At 32.2% G+C, this 15,242-nt stretch overlaps 1 long non-coding RNA gene and 1 pseudogene across 1 annotated transcript; one reads left to right on the top strand and one right to left on the bottom strand.

Annotated features, from left to right (window-relative positions):
- Window positions 1-31: 31 nt before the first annotated feature.
- Window positions 32-2,826, bottom strand: LOC135146803 (uncharacterized). Its single transcript, XR_010290117.1, has 2 exons — window positions 1,423-2,826; window positions 32-430 (listed from the first exon to the last, which is right to left on the bottom strand). It is a non-coding gene; the product is annotated as an uncharacterized LOC135146803 (long non-coding RNA).
- Window positions 2,827-3,037: 211 nt separating this feature from the next.
- On the top strand, window positions 3,038-6,383 carry LOC108212726 (rhodanese-like domain-containing protein 11, chloroplastic; annotated as a pseudogene).
- Window positions 6,384-15,242: the final 8,859 nt, after the last annotated feature.

Below are 15,242 nucleotides of genomic sequence, written 5' to 3'. Positions count from 1 at the left end.
GCCTATACATAACTGAATGTGATCAAGCATATGTTAAAACATTCTAACTTACTTGATCATTAATATGCATGGAATACATACAAAAAGTACAGATCTTGTGTGCAGATTTGACAATTAAGCAGAAATAAACATTTACAAGTAAGATGGTTTATAATTATAGTTCCCTTTGGTCTTGCCACTTTGCTAACTGTAGAAGACTAATTTACAGATCCAGATGACATGACAAACCCAAGTACATGTTTCACGGGCGGATGAGTACTCTATTTGAGATAATATATTTCCAGCATGTCCAGTCCACTGCATATAGCAAATTCCTAGAAGGCACTACTACTCTTCTGTAATACGAAGAACAGCACAAGCTATTGCTTTATGAATACTTCCCCTGCTTTTACTTGGCCTAAGGATGCAACATCAGGCGAGTCAGCATGGCCTATATAGGAATGTCAGGTACTTGCTTAGAGCCTAGATAGGTACAACTAATTTGTATATCAATGTCAAATAACATTTTGTTTAACACCAAGACACCTATAAACTATACACAACAATATGTTAATATCAAAACATCACTACTTAATTGTGTTAAAGAGTAGAATATGGTGTTTAGTATCAATTGCACTCCAAAATCTACCGAACTATTCAATCCTGACGGTGTAACTTATCACAACCTTGTCAAAGAACTAAAACATCAACATTCAATGCCATTAGTAATGTGTTAGTTTGATGTAAACATGCCTCAAAATTGATGCGTCCAGTAATTCCTATTTTGCGATTTTGTGTTTATTTCTTGCCATTCTGTATACATGGACATATCCCATTGAACCAGTTTGATACCTTTGTATAGTTTCATAACATGGAACATTAGCAACATTAGGATATTATTATCACAATTCACAAGTTCTAGTTTGAATTTTCAGTTTGTTGACTAAAACTAAAGAAAATATCAACAACTGAAGGAGCATGTCAAAGTGCAATGAGTCAACTAGAACTAAGATAACATCAAATAGGAGTATCAATCACTGGGCACACAAGTAACAAAACAACAAATGCATCCAAACAAACAGTGCCAATCATTTTTTAGGATCCACAAGTAAAGTGATATTTATTATTTATTTAACCAATCAATTTCACATAGAATATGTAATTTATTATTCATCATCACCAGTTTAATAACAAGCACAATTAAATAAAATATGCTCACATCATATATATAGCAAATCCTTAAATCCGTACGATTAAATTACCAAAACTAACAACAAAACACATTATATAAAATGCAAAGAACTTTAAAAGTTGTTTTCCACTACACCATAACATCAAAGCACAAAATCCCACGAGGAATCAAGAAACCCCATCTCAAACACACTTACACACACATTCCAAGAAACACACACTAAACACCTGCCCTTTTCCAAAACCACGTACCTTATTATACTACTGAGTTGAGTTTGCAGAGAGAGGCCGGGAGAGACTGAGAGAGATTGGGAGAGATGAGAGAGAAACTACAGAAGCTGAATAGTAACGCAAAAGGGCTGTTTTAAACCTGGTTTTTATAAGAGAGAGACTGGGAGAGATAAGAGAGAAATTACAGAAACTCAATAGTAACAGAAAACCAAAAGGGTCAACCCGACTAAACCGACCCAACCCGCCCCTCTTTTCGGCCTATCAAACCGATACAAAAAACCCGACACTTAATTGGATTAAAACAATTTCAAACCGAACTAAATGGGTTGGGTATAAATTCTACATTTTTCGGGTCAACCCAACCCAACCCGATTAATTTACGAGTTTTGTTCGATAATTTAAATATATATTTATATTTATATATTATATACAATTATACAAAATACAATATAACATACTTCTATTGATATATGTAGGGTTATATTTTATGTATTTACATATTATTTACGATATTTTATGAATCCCTAAAAAATTAACGTTAATCAATTTAAATATTAGTAATATAATTGTAAGTTATACGTATTATAGTTTTTTAAATTATTCGATATGAGCGATGATACGTAGTATGAATTTTTCTTTCTTAAAGTCATTTAACCCATTTAAACCAACCCAACCCGACCCAAACCGATATATGACGGGTAGGGTTGGGTTACGAATTTATATTTTATGGGTTAGGTTCAAAATTCTCAAACCGATTTAATTGGGTCGGGTTATAAAAATGCCTCCAACCCGGTCAACCCGACCCATGAACACCCCTACTCATGGGCATATGCTAAGAACTAATTTTAATGTAGAGGAGAGATTTTGATTGGTGATGATTTTTGTGCATGCGGGGGGCCACCATTATTAATGAATGAGAACCAATAAAAGTCCACCACATGTCTAAAGGTTATGTGCTATAATTCTACTGGAATTGTATGTGGTCTACTTGTACGAGTGAGGAGGTGTGTTACGACTTAGAAGGATAAGATGCATATAAAGGCCTTTTAACATGTTAAGGTATTGAGAGAGTTCTTCGATAAGTTATTGAGAGAGTTGTTCTATATAGATATACGTGTTCCATTCCGATGACTAAATTCCATAATTATAGGTCAGGGAGGGGAAAGTGAAGCCTCTTACTCCAAAGGAAAGGAAGCTGGCTATGCAGTTCAACTTTCCAACACAACGCTTCTTGATGTTCGTCCAGCTACAAAATATCAAAAGGTATACACATTAATTCCACTTGTTGTTGCTTTCCTTCGACGAGAAAAATATTTTTGCTCTCTAATCTGTATTTTGTGTACATAAAGGCGGGTTTGATTTTTTCATGCTCCTCTTTCCACATCTAACTGCTTATCTCTGATTTCAATCGTCACATGTTTACTGTGTTTCGTATGTCGTCACGTGTATAATGATTTTCTTTGTAAACTTGATGTCACATGCTGTAGTTTTTTTTTTTCACAATGCTGTAGTTGTTTTTTGTAGACTAGTTTATTGTGTTTTGAATTTTCCACTTTTCTTTGTCGACTTCTTCTTCTGGTAAATTATTTCTCCCTGCTAGATAATTACTCTCAGTTCTACTACTTATCCAGTTACCATGATATCTCTTTCTTTTCAAAAGGCTTGGGTTAAAGGCTCAGCTTGGATTCCAGTCCTTGATGTTGAGAGTACATTTAATGTGGGAACCTTGCCCAAGAAGGTCACAAATTTCATGATGGGTACTGTACTACTTTATCTTGATGGTGTTGGTTACTTTTATACATGCTTTGTTTATGTAGATCTCCATTTCCCTTTTAACCAGGTTTATTTGGGAAATCCAAATAGATCTTATAGAAATATTATGGTATTCATGGAACAGATGCCTTCATGTGTCATATATTTTGATGCATCTTAGTATCGTATCTTTATGTGGAATTGAATTACATGGTATAACACTATAAATGCTTAGTTTATATTAATGTTTTTAATATAAAGAGCATTTGATATTTGTAGGAGGTTGGTGGAGTGGCGTGCCTACATTATCTTATAACACGTATGTTGTGCTATTTGTTCTGTAAAAGTGAATTTGTTCTGTAAAAGTTAAATTGTTTATCATGTATATAAAGTATATCAGTTGCTAATTTTTATTTTCTCAACAGTCAGTTTTATCAGAAGCTGAAAGTAAGTTCTCAAAGGATAAAGATCTTATTTTGGCATGCCAGAAAGGATTGAGGTGAACTTTCCTTTATATGGACTGAATTAAGTTCTTGACACTGAAAGTACTGTAGTTATTCAACTTTGTTTGGAATTTGGTAAATGCAATATCCATATTCCATAAACTGTGAGAAGTTATGCTTTCAAACCATTTCTTGATCATTACATCGAGATTATAGACAACTTTCAGCTTAATTACTTTACTGGTGATGTATAAAAACTCAGTTTACACATGTCAAACTTAGAATTAGTCACTTGGCTTATATGGTACGTCGATGTTGTGCTTTCACTCTAGCTTGTTGTAGGCTGTTACTCCCTTATTTATGTGATTTAGTCATATGTTAGAAAAACTTTGAACTTGGTGGCTACAACTAAAAAGGTGTTTTTGTTTTTCATCCAACAACTTTATCTACCGGAATCAAGATATGTTATTGTGGTAGTACACATTGATAAAGTTGATGTTCAACTTTGATCAAAATTGCAATTAAGAAATGATAAAATTTCGAGAACCCTACTCAACAAATTCGGGATGAGATAACTTAGAAGAGTATTAATTGTACGGGAAATAAATTGATACGTCCTGACTATTCAGGTTTTATTATCTAGGTCCTTGAACAAAAGATCCTGCATTTCGGGTGCTTAATGTTTCAAAAAATTTAGTATAATTCCCCACCGTTCAAAATATAATGACGGCGTTAGAATCTTTTTGACACTTCGCAGTTTTTTACACCTCATCTGCTGAGTTTTATAGAAATCAAAGGAAAATATGAAAATAAAGAGAGAAACAAATCGCATGCTCTACATTGCCTTTTAAAACGTTATATCCGCTTTACTTGGTCGACACATTCATATATCTTTGAGATAGAAAAGGCTTTAGGGTTCCAAGTAAGGTGATTAGGGTTCTTAGTACCTCCTCTGTTCACTATTTGGTTTGTGGGAGGCCCAATTTGGACACTCAAATCCGCATATGGAAGCAAATTATGCTTTCGAACCCACTCTTGAGCTCGTTGTGCTACTACTCCCACTTGATTTCATCTCAATTGACATTCAACATTTTTTCCACAATTTCTAATATGAACCCTAATCCAAGATATGAATACATTTGTGTGTGTATATATGTGTATATAGTATATTAACAGCTATATACTAGATTCTACGTTTTTATTATCCCTTTATTTTTGTTCTTTCTTTATTTTACAACATAGATCCCTTATACATCTGCTCATCATCACTGTATACTGTCTTCTCCTATTTTTCCTGATCCATAAACTGCAACTAATATGCGAACTCCAATAATTAGGTTTCCTGCTCAACACTCTCACAGCTAATTTCTAGAATTTCTTATAAAATCACCTATTTTAAGAGCTACGAACTTGACTGACTGTATTTTACTTGAACGTGGTTAAGTTAATTTGGTGCATTTTTAATATTGATACTCAATACCGCATTTTTAATATTGATAAGATATACACACAAAACCTTTTTTCCACTGCAGAAGCTTCATTCTGAACCTCAATTTTTAATATTGATAAGATATATACAATGCTGGTTACAGAAACCTTTTCTGGGTTTAGGGGGGACTAGAGGCTGCTGAAGAAGAGGTACTTGACAAAAGAAACATTCCTGATTGTCTAAATCCTGTCGCCTTCCCTGATTCTCTTTCTTTTTCGTGTAAAATTAATATACCAAATCAATCATATCTCATTTTAAGCAGGATCTTGAAAGCGAAGGTCCACAGCCATTCAAGTTTGCGGGCATTGGTGGACTTCCAGAGTTCCTTGGGTATGTTACATGGATATATAGCTTACTGCATTTTGTTTGTGTACATATATACATGTATACACACATATGGAAAAGAGGTAGATTCTTTGTTATTTCAGATACATTGTCAAGATTATGGGTTCAATACTACTGCTAGTATTACACGTTGCGATTCAACACGGGCCTCACATGGAATATAGTGGCTTCTACACAAACATATCTTATTTAGAGAAAAGCAAGAAATTATAACTGTTGCTGAACTTCCATCTTCTTTGACATAACATTCTTATTAGTGAAACTTCTATATGTATATACACATTGTTATAAGTGTGCATGAGCTTATGGCATATAGAAATGTATATTGATGTGTTTTTAGCGACAAACATCCACAATTAGTCAATTGCTGTATATTGATGTGTTTTTAGCGACAGACATCCACAACTGCTATCCCTGCACATCTGACCAAACCATAATTATCACAGTTGGACTGACCAGCAAAGAGCAGCTGCTGCCAAGGAGGGTTGGGCTTACCGTTTAGTTTTCTCAGCTCGCTTGGTAATAATCTCTATCTGCTCCACTAAATGTATTGACTCATTTTTCTTGAGTCTGTATTACCTCGATCAGTCATTCATTCTCATTCTTAATTGTTTCTGTCACAGGTTGCAATTTTCATTGCCGCTGATGCCCTGTTTATCGGGGCTCAAGAAGCTGCTCGTTATCTCCAGGATATAAGATCTCAGTGAGTATGAGGATTCCTCTAAAAGGTGCATGAAAGAAAAGAACTGGCTTCAGTGTTGCCACCTTATTGACACCTCAGACGTGCTTAGGTTTCTATCCTGGTTAGTGGATTATCAACTTATGAAAGCTTTTATGTACATATATCCCTCTGATTCAACCCTTCTTGTATCACTTTTGTAATATTCTAGTTGAGTTGTAATTTTGCATGAGTTCATGGCAAGTGCTGCCCCAATCAATTTTGTTAAATCGTAGTGGCTTGTTAAATCGTTACTGCGATGGTTCTTTTGCCTCTCCAAGTAAATCTTCATCATTTATGGAGCTCTAGGTTAGAATCTGACTTGTGATCTTTTCTCCTAGGTTGTAAATTATCCAAGTATATACTTCACACCTTGTTTCATCATGACAATTTTCATGTTAATAATGAGCCAATTCTGAACATGTTTGATCCGAAAGCTAGTCTCGTCTCAATTTATTTTTAGAGTAGTTCAAACTCGGCTCTGTTCTTTGGTGGCCGACACCATAGATCATCATTGACAAACAAAGTTAAAGATGGACAGAAATGATCACTAATACTTTAAACAAATTGACATATACTGAGCAGATATCAGATAGAATATGGAGTTGCGACTGCAAGAAGAGGTTCTTTCTTATGAGTTGCAATACCAGTAACCAGTGGTCTCAGTCATATCCAAATCTTCCCCCTTGGTTCCCTTTGGCAGTTCCCAATCAAACTTGTGCAGAAGATTTGCTAGTACCAACTCATTAGTGACCATAGCGAAAGAAATGCGAGTTTGATGACCAAATGCGAGTTTTTAGTAAGTTCAGTGATCAAACGCCGATTCGGCTGATTGTACATGTCACGATGGATTTATTTAAGTCAATTTGGAAAATTAAGTCAACTTTCCGTTCAATTTTTAACGGAGTGTAACGACAAGTGAATTAAATAAAAAATTTTAAAAGTAAAATGAGCTGATTGAAAAGTTTTTGAGTTCGATAATCCAATTACAAGTTTTTTATCAGTTAAGTGAACACGTGTCGGTGCAAGTATGAGACCACGTAGCCTACTTGTTCCGGTTTGTTTGAAGGAGATGCATGTGAGACATGCATGAGTCCAAACACAACTTTTGCCTACATGTGCTGGAGAAGCCCATGAAAAAAGTGCTATGGTGTTCTGCAGGATAGGCAGAAAATGTTTTGGTGTGGAAGTGTACGCAGTTACTTTTAGCTGTGTTTCCTCAACAAAAACATGCAATGCTTTTAGGGTGAGTAAATAGTAATGACCATCCTTGAATGTGAAATTTCCCTATCCTATCATCCAGCAGCCCAATAATACAATTAAGGGTTTGTCTAGTGTGTGCCCATGAGCGCATGCTGAGCACCAAATTTTATAAGTTTGGTGAATTTTAATCGGTGTGGTTGATGAATCTACAGGAGGGTCCACCATTATAGAGAAATGAGAGCCAATCAAAATCACTCAAACTTATGAATTTTTGTGCTTAGTGTGTGCCCACGGGCACACACTAGAAAAACCGAACAATTAATTACTACTCACTATTCCATGCCCTAACATTACAACATGTACTGCTCTTGTCCCTCTCATTCTTTTACATTTTTTTTTGGACGGTCCCTCTCATTTTTTTACATACCAAAAATAATAACATTTTATTATATAAAAATTCAATCACATCATCTACTTCACCCACTATCTCAACTTTATATTTACTTTATACATTAATCATTGATCAGTCCCACCACTTTACTTACTTTTACTACTTTTATCTAATAAATTACATTTTTTTCTTGGTCTTCGTGTCCCCTCTCAATGTAAACTCAATGTTTACATTGAGGGGAACTGAGGGAGTATATCCCCGTGTAAACTTTTTTTTGGGATATCTCATCCAATTCTTTACATTTCAAAACTTATCAGAAATAGCCAATGAATCCCACCACTTTCTCATTTTTCTTCCTTTTCCACACTATTTTTATGCATTATCTCCCTTTTATACATTAAAAATCATTGGATCCTAGCACTTCGCGCACTTTTCTTCCTCTTTTCCACTAATTTATGTAAATCATTCTTTAAGAAATGATCGGGACGGATGTGTACATTTCAGATTACTTACAAATAAATCTTTTATTTATCACTTTTACTCTTTCGTCGCTCTCATTTCTTTACAATTTTTTTCAACTGCTTGACACGCATTTCAAGATACTTATAAAATATACTTTCATTACTTATTCTTAAGATTTTTTTTTCTTTATAAAAATTTAAACTTTAGAAGAAAAAAATTTGAAATCTAATTTATCAGACTATGTTTTTAAGGAGTCTTAGAGCATCTCCAAGAGACTCTTAAATGAGCTCTTCACCCACTATCTCAACTTTATATTTACTTTATACATTAATCATTGACCGGTCCCACCACTTTACTTACTTTTCCTACTTTTATCTAATAAATTAAGTTTTTTCTTGGTCTTCATGCCCCCCTCAATGTAAACTCAATGTTTACATTGAGGAGAACTGAGTGAGTATATCCCAGTCATTTTTTAAACTTTTTTTTTAGGATATCCCATCCAATTCTTTACATTTCAAGAGTTAGTATATCCCGTCATTTTTTTAAACTTTTTTTTTTGGATGTCCCATTCAATTCTTTACATTTCAAAACTTATCAGAAATAGCCAATGGATCCCACCACTTTCTCATTTTTCTTCCTTTTGCACACTATTTTAATGCATTATCTCCCTTTTATACATTAAAAATCATTGGATCCTAGCACTTCGCGCACTTTTCTTCCTCTTTTCCACTAATTTATGTAAATCATTCTTTAAGAAATGATCGGGAGGCAAGTGTACATTTCGGATTACTTACAAATAAATCCTTTATTTATCTCTTTTACTCTTTCGTCGCTCTCATTTCTTTACAAATTTTTTCAACTGCTTGACACGCATTTCAAGATACTTATAAAATATACTTCCATTACTTATTCTTAAGATTTTTTTCCTTTACAAAATTTTAAACTTTAGAAAAAAAAAAATTAAAATCTAATTTATCACACTATGTTTTTAAGGAGTCTCGTCCCCCAAGAATCTAGGGGGACAGAGGAGTAGTATTTCATTATATTTATTTTATTGCAAGACACACATTTCAAAATATATATATAATATAATTTTATAATTTATTGTTCAAACTCTTTTTCATAAATATTAAAATATTAAATTATTAAATTATATTCGGGAAAAAAAATAAACTGATTTAGTAAACTACCTCCAATGGCATAAGTAGGAATTTTTTTCACTCTTGACGAGTATTGTCACATGTCTTTGATCACGATTTTTATTACTTTATTCGTAGTTCAGATTCCATCTCCATTTTTAGCGAAAAGGCTCAGCATGGTGAAACTGCTAGAGAGAATAAGGGAAATGGAAATTCACGCCGAAGATGTTGACCGAAACAAGTGTAAACAACAGTGAAAGAATATTAATTACCACGCAAAAAGATTGTAAAAGTAAAAGATTCGTTCGAACGAATCTTTTCATCCTCCAGAGAAAAAAATGCTATGCTACATTACAAAAATTCTTATTTATTTATTATATATAATTTAACTTAAATTAATAAGTTTGAGTTTTCTAGTATATAATTTTTTTTGCTTGATATAAAAAAATATTTTTCTTAAGAATCCGATTTGACTTGTTTAAATAATATAATTTATTGAGATTTTGTAAAACATAACTGTTAAATAATTTTATTTTTGATAAATTATAAATTTACTTACACTTCCACTGTTGAGTATAGAGTTGATAGTGTTCTCTTAACTCGTTCACTGAGCCGATTGGTTAGTTGAGCCCATCCAAGAGCGCTGCACATCTGCTTCTACTCAATGGATCCGCTACAATTTTTTCCGTATAATCCTAGCGAGGTATGGTACATGTTATTTAACCTAAACTTGTATAATGTGTCAGGGTCGTCTTGAAAATATCTTATGTTTCAACTTTCATGTTCTGATAATCTGATGTCTACGTATAGATTCAAACTGAACCTAATATTTCTTTTTTTAGAAATATAATATATGATACTATGAACAAGAAAGAGTGCAACGGTAAAAGGCTAAACTTTCAGAATATGAGAGACACAAGAACATAGATAACTCACATTAACTAAACTGAATACACAGCATTGCACATAAATATGCAGATTGAAATAGATAACTAACTAGACAAAGAAACTACCCTATTCTTAACTTCCTAAATAAACTGTCACATACTACCACAACATACACATGCTGCTTAATAATAGCTACTAATATTTGAATCAACTATCCAACAGCAACTTGTTGAGAAATACTACATCCGTCCCTTTTTACTTGTCACTTTGACCTTTTGCACGTAACTTAAGGTGATTAAAGAGCATACTTCTACTTATTATTTTTAAAACTTTCTTTTTCTGAATTAATGTTTATAATTTATATTTTTATTCACAAGAAGAAAATTTTAAAAATAATAAGCGGAATTATGTTTTTTACGTTACGTGCAAAAAGTCAAAATGACAAGTAAAAAAGGGACAGAGGTAGTAGTGTGGTTATTGAAAGCATAAAACGTCTTCTCAAAACTCACTGTATATATATATTATCTTAATAATAAGTACTCTACTTAAAATTCTAAATGTTTTCAAAAAACTGATAAGATAACACACATGTATATATAAATTTTCATTTAGGGTAAAACCATCATTACTGCATAAAAATGATTAAATAAGATATTTTGTGCATATCATCAATTGGTATGTACAGTTTCAATAAAAAAAGTTGATAGTTTGTGAATTTATAAGTCTGGCTATATAGCAAACTCATTCAGATTATTTTCTATAGTAAATATTGAGATTTAAATAGCAATCATTAAAGCTTATAATAGTAGCGAATGAATAACACTCTTTTTAATTTATTTTTGTTGATTCTTTTTCTAACCCCACTTTTGTATTAAACAAATTAACAAGATATTATTACAAAAGAACACATCTACTTTTACGCACAAACTTGTACTGTGATACATCTATTACTAACTTTATGCTATTTTTTTCGGCAGGAATCAATTGGCTTCGGAGAGAACCAACAATGATCACATCACAGCCCATACTCCATCAAGGCCGATGTGGTAAGTAAATATTTGTTTGATATTACTGTTCATTATAAGACTCTAATTAATCAATAATATAACACTAAGTTCTTTCACGTGGAAAAAAAATGCGAATTAAGCAAAATTTATAATATAATACATGTATTATCTAATATAAAATTGTATATACATATTTAACTCATTCATTTTTCTCAGCTTGTTGTTAGGCGATTACTGCCGCCACAGTGTTAGGCTATCACATCTGTTTAGGATGTGAAGTCAAGTTCACTCTATCTACACAAGATATTGTGGACAATTTTCGGAAATATAGTCCCTGTTTTTATTCTCCAGAGAAAAAAGTGCTATGCTACCTGGGCAGACCTGAATGCATATTCCACCTACTACGATAACATTACACAAATTCTTATTTATTTATTATATATAATTTAATTTAAATTAATAAGTTTGAGTTTTCTAGTATATAATTTTTTTTGCTTGATATAAAAAAAATATTTTTCTTAAGAATCCGATTTGACTTGTTTAAATAATATAATTTATTGAGATTTTGTAAAACATAACTGTTAAATAATTTTATTTTTGATAAATTATAAATTTACTTACACTTCCACTGTTGAGTATAGAGTTGATAGTGTTCTCTTAACTCGTTCACTGAGCCGGTTGGTTAGTTGAGTCCATCCAAGAGCGCTGCACATCTGCTTCTACTCAATGGATCGGCTACAATTTTTTCCGTATAATCCTCGGGAGGTATAGTACATGTTATTTAACCTAAACTTGTATAATGTGTAAGGGTCGTCTTGAAAATATCTTATGTTTCAACTTTCATGTTCTGATAATATGATGTCTACGTATAGATTAAAACTGAACCTAATATTTCTTTTTCTAGGAATATAATATATGATACTATGAACAAGAAAGAGTGCAACGGTAAAAGGCTAAACTTTCAGAATATGAGAGACACAAGAACATAGATAACTCACATTAACTAAACTGAATACACAGCATTGCACATAAATATGCAGACTGAAATAGATAACTAACTAGACAAAGAAACTACCATATTCTTAACTTCCTAAATAAACTGCCAGTAACTGCCACATAATACTACATGCCAATCCTTTTATTTAACTGATAAAACATACACATGCTGCTTAACAGCAACTTGTTGAGAAATACTACATCCGTCCCTTTTTACTTGTCACTTTGACCTTTTGCACGTAACTTAAGGTGATTAAAGAGCTTACTTCTACTTATTATTTTTAAAACTTTCTTTTTCTGAATTAAAGTTTATAATTTATATTTTTATTCACAAAAAGAAAATTTTAAAAATAATAAGCGGAATTATGTTTTTTACGTTACGTGCAAAAAATCAAAGTGACAAGTAAAAAAGGGACAGAGGTAGTAGTGTGGTTATTGAAAGCATAAAACGTCTCCTCAAAACTCACTGTATATATATTATCTTAATAATAAGTACTCTACTTAAAATTCTAAATGTTTTCAAAAAACTGATAAGATAACACACATGTATATATAAATTTTCATTTAGGGTAAAACCATCATTAGTGCATAAAAATGATTAAATAAGATATTTTGTGCATATCATCAATTGGTATGTACAGTTTCAATAAAAAAAGTTGATAGTTTGTGAATTTATAAGTCTGGCTATATAGCAAACTCATTCAGATTATTTTCTATAGTAAATATTGAGATTTAAATAGCAATCATTAAAGCTTATAATAGTAGCGAATGAATAACACTCTTTTTAATTTATTTTTGTTGATTCTTTTTCTAACCCCACTTTTGTATTAAACAAATTAACAAGATATTATTACAAAAGAACACATCTACTTTTACGCACAAACTTGTACTGTGATACATCTATTACTAACTTTATGCTATGTTTTTCGGCAGGAATCAATTGGCTTCGGAGAGAACCAACAATGATCACATCACAGCCCATACTCCATCAAGGCCGATGTGGTAAGTAAATATTTGTTTGATATTACTGTTCATTATAAGACTCTAATTAATCAATAATATAACACTAAGTTCTTTCACGTGGAAAAAAAATGTGAATTAAGCAAAATTTATAATATAATACATGTATTATCTAATATAAAATTGTATATACATATTTAACTCATTCATTTTTCTCAGCTTGTTGTTAGGCGATTACTGCCGCCACAGTGTTAGGCTATCACATCTGTTTAGGATGTGAAGTCAAGTTCACTCTATCTACACAAGATATTGTGGACAATTTTCGGAAATATAGTCCCTGTTTTTATTCTCCAGAGAAAAAAGTGCTATGCTACCTGGGCAGACCTGAATGCATATTCCACCTACTACGATAACATTACACAAATTCTTATTTATTTATTATATATAATTTAATTTAAATTAATAAGTTTGAGTTTTCTAGTATATAATTTTTTTTGCTTGATATAAAAAAAATATTTTTCTTAAGAATCCGATTTGACTTGTTTAAATAATATAATTTATTGAGATTTTGTAAAACATAACTGTTAAATAATTTTATTTTTGATAAATTATAAATTTACTTACATTTCCACTGTTGAGTATAGAGTTGATAGTGTTTTCTTAACTCGTTCACTGAGCCGGTTGGTTAGTTGAGCCCATCCAAGAGCGCTGCACATCTGCTTCTACTCAATGGATCCGCTACAATTTTTTCCGTATAATCCTCAGGAGGTATGGTACATGTTATTTAACCTAAACTTGTATAATGTGTTAGGGTCGTCTTGAAAATATCTTATGTTTTAACTTTCATGTTCTGATAATCTGATGTCTACGTATAGATTAAAACTGAACCTAATATTTCTTTTTCTAGGAATATAATATATGATACTATGAACAAGAAAGAGTGCAACGGTAAAAGGCCAAGAACATAGATAACTCACATTAACCAAACTGAATACACAGCATTGCACATAAATATGTAGATTGAAATAGATAACTAACTAGACAAAGAAACTACCCTATTCTTAACTTCCTAAATAAACTGTCAGTAACTGCCACATACTACTACATGCCAATCCTTTTATTTAACTGATAAAACATACACATGCTGCTTAATAATAGCTACTAATATTGAATCAACTTCTGGTTTAAAAACCCAAAAGGCTATATGTTTCTTTAATCACAAAATGATTTTAAAAAAAATAGTTTCATATTTCGGGTAATATACTATTAAAGGCTAAGCAATTTGATCGCTTTTGACTATATCACGACATCGAGCACTCATATTAAAACAACAAATGGAAGTGAGATATTTGTTTTTAGAAGTGAGATGTTTGTTTTGGAAATAATTGTGCTGGTACCTGCCACTGAAAAAGAAGTTGTCCGCCTAATTTTTTGTTCCAAGTCACAAAAAAATTGCACACTACGGTAACGTTTAAGAAAAGTGTTACAATTGACGTCAAAATTTTCAACCCTTTGTAAAAATTATCAAGCGTGCAACACTTTTCAGTTTTATGTAACATTGTTAAAAAATATTACAAAAGGGTAGCTATTTTTTTACTTCTAACAACATTTTTTGCAACATTATTGACTTTTACCGTTGCAATTTTTCTTTATAAAAATTTAAACTTTAGAAGAAAAAAATTTGAAATCTAATTTATCAGACTATGTTTTTAAGGAGTCTTAAAGCATCTCCAAGAGACTCTTAAACGAGCTCTTAAATTTGAGGAGGGTGAAACTGCTAGAGAAAATGAGGGAAATGGAAATTCACGCCGAAGATGTTGACCGAAACAAGTGTAAACAACAGTGAAAGAATATTAATTACCACGCAAAAAGACGGTAAAAGTAAAAGATTCGTTCGAACGAATCTTTTCATCCTCTAGAGAAAAAAATGCAATGCTACATGGCAGACCTGAATGGGGTTACCATACTGCACTTTTTCAGGGTTGCCTTTGGCGAGTCGCAACCTCTTTCTGGCTTGCTGGAGAGACACCAGGCATATTCTACCTGTT

This window comes from Daucus carota, chromosome 3 (genome assembly GCF_001625215.2).
Source record: "Daucus carota subsp. sativus chromosome 3, DH1 v3.0, whole genome shotgun sequence".
Lineage (NCBI taxonomy): Eukaryota > Viridiplantae > Streptophyta > Magnoliopsida > Apiales > Apiaceae > Daucus > Daucus carota.
Note: the sequence above shows the minus strand (reverse complement) of the source record. Positions and strands in the feature narration are given on the sequence as shown.